This window comes from Echinops telfairi, unplaced genomic scaffold, assembly GCF_000313985.2.
Source record: "Echinops telfairi isolate 266 unplaced genomic scaffold, ASM31398v2 ScPeMD7_7412;HRSCAF=8450, whole genome shotgun sequence".
Taxonomy (NCBI): Eukaryota; Metazoa; Chordata; class Mammalia; order Afrosoricida; family Tenrecidae; genus Echinops; species Echinops telfairi.
The window spans coordinates 13522529-13531616 of record NW_022111312.1 but is presented as its reverse complement, the minus strand read 5'-3'; the positions used below and the strand labels follow the sequence as shown (position 1 = coordinate 13531616).

Genomic DNA, 9088 nt, shown 5'->3' with positions numbered 1-9088 from the left:
ATGTCTCAAAGACTGACTACAAATCAAGGTCCACTGAACATGGGCAATTTGCCTCCAAAAACCACTGGGCCCGAGAGGAAGTGGTATGAACAATGCATGACAGAACAGACCTGGGGCTCCAGCCACTGCAATCCCTTGGCACGGATGGGGCAAAGAGCCACACTAGAGCACTCAGACCAATAAAAGGCAACGTTAAACACATGCAGGGAATACTGTCCGCACTGAATGACCAAGCAGATTGGAGAAAGGATGACGTGGAACCTCCCTCCGCAGGAGAGCCGTCACCACAGAAAGAGTTTATAGCAGGAGGCTGGGTGTGGGGACATTCTCCAGGCCCCACGGTGGAGAGGAGAGGCAGGCGTGGAGAGAATGAGAGGCCTGGGGAGGTTGTCCGACATCGTCTAATCAGATCTGAGTGAGAGGCCACGGCCAGAGGCCATATGAGCAAAGACCATCAGAACTGAGGCAAGACGGGAAAGGAGAGCGAGAGGGGCAGAGGAGCTTCTGCTCAGAAGAGCTAGCTCCCCCAGAATTCTCTGAGGCCCCGGGCTTAGAGCTGGATTCCAGATTGGACTCCAGAAAGAGAGGCCACACCCTTCACCTTGACTCCCGCCGGACCTCGATTCACCCTACCTGCTCCAGGGTGACTGCTGGGACAGAACAGCAGGTCCTCCAGCCAGCACAAGGTGTCAGTGGAGGTCGCCCTGGAGAATATTGGTGCTAGTGCTACCCCTCCCGGAATCACGCAGGGCTGTTTCGCCCGGCCCAACCCAAGTGTGCCATTCATATGTGGGGCCCATGTGAATGGCTCCAGTGGGAAAGGCTCTGCCTGGGCGCTGGGCTGGGCAGCTCCAGCGAAGATGCTGCCCGCTGCTGCTTGTTGTCGTTGAGAATATACACAGTGAACCACATGCCGGTTTAGCCGTTTCTTTTATTATTTTGTTTATTTATTTATTTGGTTTGGCACTTTCTAAGTGTGTAATTCGGTGACCCTGATTCGAAGCCGACCTCAGAGAGATGGAGACCACCACCACGAAAGGAGCATCACAGGGTAGAAGTTGCACAGCGTTTTGATCTAGCTCCCAGTACAAATAAAAATTAGGTGGGCACCAGACTGCAGGCCACAAAGTAGGCATGCCGAAAGTGTTTGAAATACTGTGGGACTGCCCAGAACAGGACACAGAGACAGGAAGTAAGCGCGCGCTTTGGGGAAAAGGCACCAACACAGCCTTTATCACCAACCCTCCATTTGTCCACTGCTCTGTGTCTACTAGGCGCAGCAGAGAACAGCCCGGTCAAACCAGGTCTGCCTGTGGATCCTTTGTCGTCCACCTGCCTCCTGAGGAGCCCCGTTGTCACGCACTCAGTGCCCCTGAACCTCACAGTGATCTTTCCAGTCGCGGCTGTCGCTGTGATGACACAGAAAGAGTTCTTCAAAGAGCCTGGAGCCCCGCTCTGCGTGTAGCCTTAGAGGACTGGACCGCTGCTCTTTCTCTCTCTGATTTCCTTCCTCCCACGCCCTCCCTTCCCGCCCCGGAGAGGGGGCCCATCTATCCCCTGGAGGACTGTAGGGCCATGAAGGGAAGCTAATTGCTGTGTAAAGAAGCGCTGTTACCTGGGAAGCTTTCCAAGCATGCTGGTCTCTGGGACGACCTGGTGGAGAGGGGCGGGGGACCAAGCTCTAGAAACTACGCTGTTCACACAGTGGCATGGAGGGAGGCTGGATAGGGTTGAGAGAGAGAGTATGTGTGTGTATGTGTGTGTGGCAGGGTAGAACTAAGGCTTCATCTTTAGCGGAGAAGGCCGGCAGATCTTCTCTTCGGCAGAGCGCTGGGTGGGCTCCAACCACCAACTTCCCAGTTAGCAGAAGGACACTTAACTACTTCACCACCAGAGTTCAGTCCCATACACTCCCTGCGCCCCAGCCCCCTTACACCTGGTATTAACATTTGGCTACAGTTATTACAATCAATGAGTATGACACATTTGTTGCGATCAATGAATGTGACACATTTGTTCCATTTGATGAATGAGATACATTTGTTACAATTGATGGACCAATCGTGATACATTATTATTGACTGTATTCTGTGGTTTACATTCAGGTTTACTCTTTGGGTCTTACAGTCCAATGGGTTTTGAGAGAGGCCCTGCGTTCCCCCATCACAGTTTTGTGGAGAATAGCTTCACTGCCCTAAAAATACTCCATGGGCCACCAACTCCTTCCTCCCCACTCCCTCTCTGGATCATTGGCGACTATTGACCTTTTCTGTCTGACTCTGTAATCTCACCTCTTCCTGAAAGTCATAGAGTTGGAATTCTGCAACTCTAAATTCATCCTGGGGATTTGTGGCCCTCTGGACTTGAGGTCAATGAGCCCTGGTAGTGCTGTGAGTTAAGCATTGAGCTGCATTCCAAACCCACCAGCCCCTCTGAGGGAAAAAGATGAGGCAGTCTGAGAAACCCTGTGGAGCAATTCTGTTCTGTCCTATCCATTAACTCGGAACTGACTCCATGGCGGTGGGTTGCGTTTGGGTTTGGGGAATACCCGCCTGTCTTTGTTTTTGTAAACACCGAGGCTATGACTGGATGACTTGCATGTTTGCATGCCGATGGGGCAGCTCCCAGAGACTGCAGCAGAAGAGGTTCTGGAATTGACTGGAGGCTGTGAGACCCCATGCATTCTGTCCATTGCAGCAGGAGACATGCAGGCGGGCTGGTAGGTTTGACGGTGGCGATTTGAGAAAACAGAGGAGCTGGAAGCTGCGGGACAAGGAAGGGAGGGGAGTGGGACTGGCAGGGACTAGGAGATCCGAAGCATGGTGTGGCCTCCTGGGGTGTCCCTTTTTCACCACCTCTGACAAATGCTGCCTAAGAAGTAAGTACCGGGGGCTGTCCTGTGGGTGCCTGTGGCGTACAATCATCATTCCATAAGGCTGTATGACAAAGGGCGGCCCCCTGGTTTGTAGTTCGAAGCCCAGCTCTGCCTGGTGCCAACCCTGGGGTCCAGCCGGCTGCCAACAGCCTCTGATGCCTGGGTGGGGAAGGGCACTAGAGAGCTGAGTCCAGTGTGACTTTGGGCACAGCCTTCCCCACAGTTGACCATGGAGCTCAATATCCATGTCTCAGGAAAGCCTGCCTCTTTTGTGCCCTGCCAGGGGTCATTCTCCCCACAAGAGGGCCCCTGGCTGAGGCCAGCAGGCTCCCCAAAGCCCCAGCATACAGTGGCGCTGCACCTTTAGAAGGAATGTTCCTGGGCCGTGCAGCCCATGGGGGAGTGACCAGAACTGATAATGGAACCCCAGGCTGAGGCTGGGTGGGGCGGGCTCCCCTGGTGTGTCTCTGTTTTCTCATTGAACCTTCAGGGCATTTGGTGGGAGGACACCCCCCCACCCCCAACCTGGCCCTAGCCCTCCTATGCTCCAAGAGAGGACAGCGACTCAAGCACCGCTTGCCATCTGGTCAGGGTACAGGCCTCCCTGCACCATGTCCTTGTCAAGTGCCATCGCTTCTGCTCCAGCCCATAGTGACCCCACGCACAGCCGAAAGGAACACTGCCCAGTCCTGCGCCACCCCTCCTCACAGTTACTGCGTGTGTTGAAGCCCGTTGTTGGCCCACCATGTCAATGCATCTCCCTGAGGGGCTTCTACTTTACCAAAAAGCATCAGGTCCTTCTCTGGGGACTGGTCCAAAATACATGAGCCAAAAAAGCATCACCACCCTCGCTTCTAAGAAACATCGGGGTGGTACTTCTCCCAAGAAAGATTTATTCCTTCTTCTGGCAGCCTCGCCAACATTCTTTGCCAGCACCTTTCATTTGGATGTGTCAGTTCTTCAGTCTGCCTTATTCATTGTCCCATAGGGAGAATAATAGGGGTGAGGTAATGGGTGAAATGCTTTGTAACCCTCAGATCGGACAGTAAGTGGAGGGGTGTTATTTTCTAAGGGGCCACTCCCCACCCCCTGCAGAGCACTGCTCCCCATAGTTCCAAGTGGCCACTGTCCCCTGGGGTTGGTGAGCAACCACCACAGCAGCTTGGCATGCCCTCCAGCCCTGCACACGAGGGTGAGGCCAACTGCTGCTGTGAGTGGGGTCCCAGCAGTGGGTTTGGGGCCTGTAGTCTGGGTTGGGGCTGTCTCCTGTCAGAGCTTCCTAGAGTGCCCCCACCCTCTTCCAACTCCTTTCTCCCCTCCCCACAGCCGTGAGACTCAGGGAGGGGAGAAGCATCTGGGTGAGGGTCCCTTGGCCTCCTCTGGCTCAGTCTCCTCCCCTATAAAGCCAGAGTCAGATTTGAGCAGGGGTCTTCAAGCCTAGAAACAACTCTTTCTTCCGAGTCCAGCTCCGTGGGCCTCTAGGTCCTGCAGGAGAAGACGCTGCTGCAGGACAGAAACGGTCTTGTGCCCTGGGCCTCAGCGCTGCTCCACACAAGCTCTCCTAGCTGCGTCCTCCCAGCCAGGGCTTTCACCCCCTGCAGCCCCGAGCGCAGGGAGGACACCGATAAGGGGCTGGCTTCTGAAACCTAAACGCGCCCTGGTCGTGCACAGGTTGAAATACTGGGCTGCTAGTCAAAAGGTTGGCGGTTTGAAGCCACCAACTGCTCGGAGAGAGAAAGAGGAGGCTGTTTTCATAAGATTTACAGCTGGGAAGCCCAGCAGGGCTGTTCTCTGTCCTGTGGTCCGTGTGATTCAGAATGGGGCATCACACTCACAGCTTCAACACCCCACACCCCACTCCTGGCCTTTGGAATGACCCAGGGGCACAGCTGCTCCCCACCTTCCTCAGGTGACCCTTTAGTTCCCTCCTGTTCACTCGGAGCCCGCTGCCCCGAGCTGCAGGTGTTGAGGGCAAGGACAGGGTCTGCTCACATGGGGCTGGGCCCTGCCTCTCTCCCCAGGGACCACCCTACTTGAACCTTAGGTTGGAGCCAGTGGTTCAGGGAAGTTGAGAACTGGGAAGGTGTTTGTCAGGAGTCAGGGGAGAAGAGATGCATAAGGGCCCTCCCACCCCTCGCCCAACTCAAGGCTGCCCCAGCCACCCTCCCTGAGAGCTTGCTTCAGTCTGGGCCCTGGCTAGGAATATGGCCATGTGGCACTAGCCAGTTTCTGCTCCCGGGCACTCCCCACCCCCTACCCACCCCCCGCACAGCCTCCCTCCCCAAGTCCACCCAGAATGCCAAGGCCCAAATCAGTGTGGAAAACATTGTGTTCTGTAACCTCCATGCTCCGCTTTTCCCCAGGGACAGAGAGCGCTCAGGCCCCGCCCTGCCCATTCTGAACTGGCTGTGGGCCAGCTGCTTGTTTGGTGGGGCTGCCTTGCCCCTCTAGTTCGGGGCAGGCCCGTGACCACCCTGTCTGCCCAGCAGGTACACCCAGCCGGTATGGATGTTCAAGTCCTCTGCACGTTGATCTCTGTCTTCTTCCCCACTTGGTTCAGACCAGGTGGGCAGCCTGAGGAGGGAGGGAGTTGGGCTTGTGTGTCCTCAGGCGGTTGAACCCAGAGGCAGCTCTGTTCTGCCAGCAGCCCTGCCCCCGCCTCCATCCACATCTGCACGTAGGAAGTGAGGCACACACGGCTGGACTGTGCTTCCCTACCCCTGGCAGTGAGCTGGTTCACCTGGGCTGCACACCTTTGCTGACGCACACCGGTGGGATGGTCCACAGCAGATGAGGCCTGGGTGAAGTGAGCATAGTGCAGCTGCGACACCGGGCTGTTAGCTTCCTGCTAACCCACCTATGGCACCACTCTGCCTCCCTGCAGCCTCCTGGCCACCCCACCAAGCTGGCCCCCCGTTGCACAAGGTTCCATCCCAATCACAGGTGACCGTGACTCACAGGTGACTGTGGTGGGACCTTTCTAGATGCGTGAAGACAGATCTTTGGGAAGCCCAGGGTTTTTCCCAGCCCTTCCCCGTATTAGAGGTCCCCAGGAGGCCCTGTTACGGTCCTCTTGGAGAGGGCTGAGTGGACCTGCGTGTGGGTGTGGGTGTGGGTGTGGGGACACGGGTATGTGGATGTGGACATGTGGAGGGGTGCGGGGACGTGTGTGTGCCAGTGCCTGTGCGTGTTTATTCACCGGGGCCAAAGCCCTGGGGCACCTTCTCTCTCAGATGAGCCTCTCGAGACGTCTATGTCTCATGCCCTCTCATGTGCCAGGCCCTGGAAGCTGCCCTGTGGAAAACCATAAAGCAGAATCTGTCTCACCCATCATGACTCCAGCAGAGACGGAGATGAAGTGTGCCCTGTCTCCCGAGCCTGCAGCTGAGTGGGCGTAATGAGATTGTCTGGGTTCAGCTGCTGGGCACGAGGGGCTCGGGGACAGGCAGACGCAGCAGCCCCAGTGCCTGCCAGGATGAGGGGTGGGGCCTGCCCAAGCTCCCTCGCTTCAGGCAGAAGCAGGGGTGAACGGGGTCCACCCTAAGCTGTCTGTGCTCTAGCTACTGCAGGCCCCCCACCCCAGCCCCCTCCCTGTGAGTCTCCCTCCCAGGTGACCGTGGGTCAGGACCTGGTGGAAGCAGCCCAGCCAGGAAGCCCACAGCTCTACTTCACAGGGTCTGCCTCCCAGACTGCTCAGCACAGCTGCCGTTTGCTGACTTGGAGCCAGCCCTTGGCTTCGGTGACCCTCCTGGTGTACGACAGAACAAAATGCTGCCTGGCTCTGCACCATCCCCAGCCTCACAATGGTCTGGGATCACACCGTTGGGATTAATAGGTTTTTCGGGCTGATTCTTGGAGGTAGATCACCAGGCTTTTACTCCTAATCCCTCTTAGTCCGGAAGCTCTGCTGAAACCAACCTGTTCTGCATCGTGCAATACCCAGGATTCCACGGACAGACAGGCCAAGGCTGTGCGTGCGGGCATTGGCTGGAACTTGAACCTGGAGATCCTGCTTGGAAGGAAAGAGTTCCTGTACTGGACCCCCACTGCACCTGCTCAGCATGACACTCCCTCCTAGTTACTAGCCACTGCTGGCTAGGGACTGATCCACTGTGGGGGCTGGAGTAAGCACTTTAGGGACATTGTCTCACTACCCCCTACCCTCACCCTCACACGCTAATATTGTCCCTATTTTGCAGGAAAAGAAAGTCAAAGATCAAAGAGATAAAGGAGGGCCGTGGCCCCAGATCAGGATTAGATAGTGGGAGGTTGGGCTGACACAACGTCCATGCTTTCCATCACCGAATCCCCCCTCAAACCCTTCAGCTGTCGCCGCAGGTGAAAGTTCAAGCAAAGAAGAATGCAAGCAGAAGTTGCCCCAAGTCGCCGATCTATGGTAGTCCCCACCTTGAGCACCATTCCAGACTCTCTGCGTCTGTGAGCAGAGAACCGCAGAGAGTAATCATGACTTTTTCAATGGATCATATTCTGTGTGCATGTGCAAAGTCAAAGTCAAACTTCTCATGGACAAGGATGGTGAGAACGGTTGAGGGCCTCGAAGGGAATAACATCGTCATGAGCTGCACAGGTAGAAAGCATTGAATTGGCTCATGTTCTGCTGTGTGTATTTCTCAATAACAGCAAAACAAAATAAATTACTTTAAAGAAGAGTTAACGGTCAGTGGGAGACATGAAAAAATAATTTTAAATGATCAAGGGTTAATGAGGGAGGGGGTGGGAAGGAAGAGCTGATACCAAGGGCTCAAGTAGAAAGAAAATGTTTTGAAAATGGTGATGGCAACATTATATACAAACGTGCTTGACACAATGGATTGGATGGATGCACTGTGATAAGAGCTGTACGAGCCCCCCATGAAATGATTAAAAAAAAAAAGTTACTTTCCCAAAATAAATGATTTAATTTTGTTTAAAAGACAACCTTAACTTTTCAAAAATGAGACGGAGGCATTGCTAAACTTCAGAAAAGCTTTTTGTTAAATCATAAGTGTTGTTGCTAGGTGGCATCGAGTTGATTCTGACACCGCGACCCTGTGCACAACAGAAGGAAACACCCACCCTCCCAATTGTCCCCGTGCCTGAGCCACCACACCTGTCGGTCCATCTTGTCAAGGGCCTTCCTCTTTGTCGCTGCCCTTCTGCTTTACCAAGCAGATGTCCTCCTCCAGGGACTGGTCTCTCCTGGCAACATGCCCAAGTTTCATGAGACAAAGTCTCATCATCCTTCCTCTGAGGAGCATTCTGACCGTCCTTCGTCCAAGACAGGCCTGTGTGTTCTTTGGCAGTCCATGGGACTTTCAGCCTTCTTCGCCAGCACCACAATTCAGACGCATAGTGTTCCTAGCTCTTCTGTCGTTACATTGAAATAAAATAAAAACAATTTTTAAGAAGTTGTAAAATCATTATTTGTTTGTTTTCTAGCCTACGTCAAAAGCTGTTTCATACTATGGAAGTTAAGGAAAATAACATATTTTCTGCCTCCTTTTTTCCCCACTCCAAATTTTTGCTAGATTCATTATTATCACTGTTATTGTTTTTACATTCTTTTCAATAACTATAAATGACACCACTTTCAAAATATTAATGTAATAGCCACAGAATGTTTCCTTTGCCAAACTTACTGTCATTTTTGTTGGCTGGATTTCACTGTCAGGTCATTTCTTCAATAAGCCTTGTGATTGAAAAAGCCCTGAAATGTATGTCTGAGAATGTCTATGACATGAATACTTCAAGGATGGTTGTGCTAGGTGTGAAACTCTTGTCACGATTCCTTTGATGTGTCCCATTGTTTTCTGGGAAGAGCAGATTCTCCACAGCCCCATCTCCTGTGCCTGGCTCGATGTGCTTTGATCATCTTACAGATCAGTAACTTTGTCAGGATGTGGTGCATAGTTACTCTGTCCACTCTTCTTAGGACATAAAATGTCAATTCAGTCTGTAGAATAAAATTTTTGTTTATTTCAGAACGGTTTCCATTACATATTTGAGGTTTTCCCCTATTCCTTTTAATCTGTTTTTTTCCGGAAGCACACCAATTATGTGTGTTGGATTTCCTTTTACCTCCTACCACTGTCATTTGTCTTATTATTCTTTTTCTCCATTTATTTTTAAATTTAAAAAAATAATTTTATTAGGGGCTCATACAACTCTTATCACAATCCATACATACATCCATTGTGTCAAGCACATTTGTAC

General features: G+C 52.9%; 1 protein-coding gene across 5 annotated transcripts in view; it reads left to right on the top strand.

Annotated features, from left to right (window-relative positions):
• Positions 1 to 9088, top strand: part of PITPNM2 (phosphatidylinositol transfer protein membrane associated 2) — a 92390-nt gene that overhangs the window by 54338 nt on the left and 28964 nt on the right. The gene's annotated exons all lie outside the window — the stretch shown is intronic.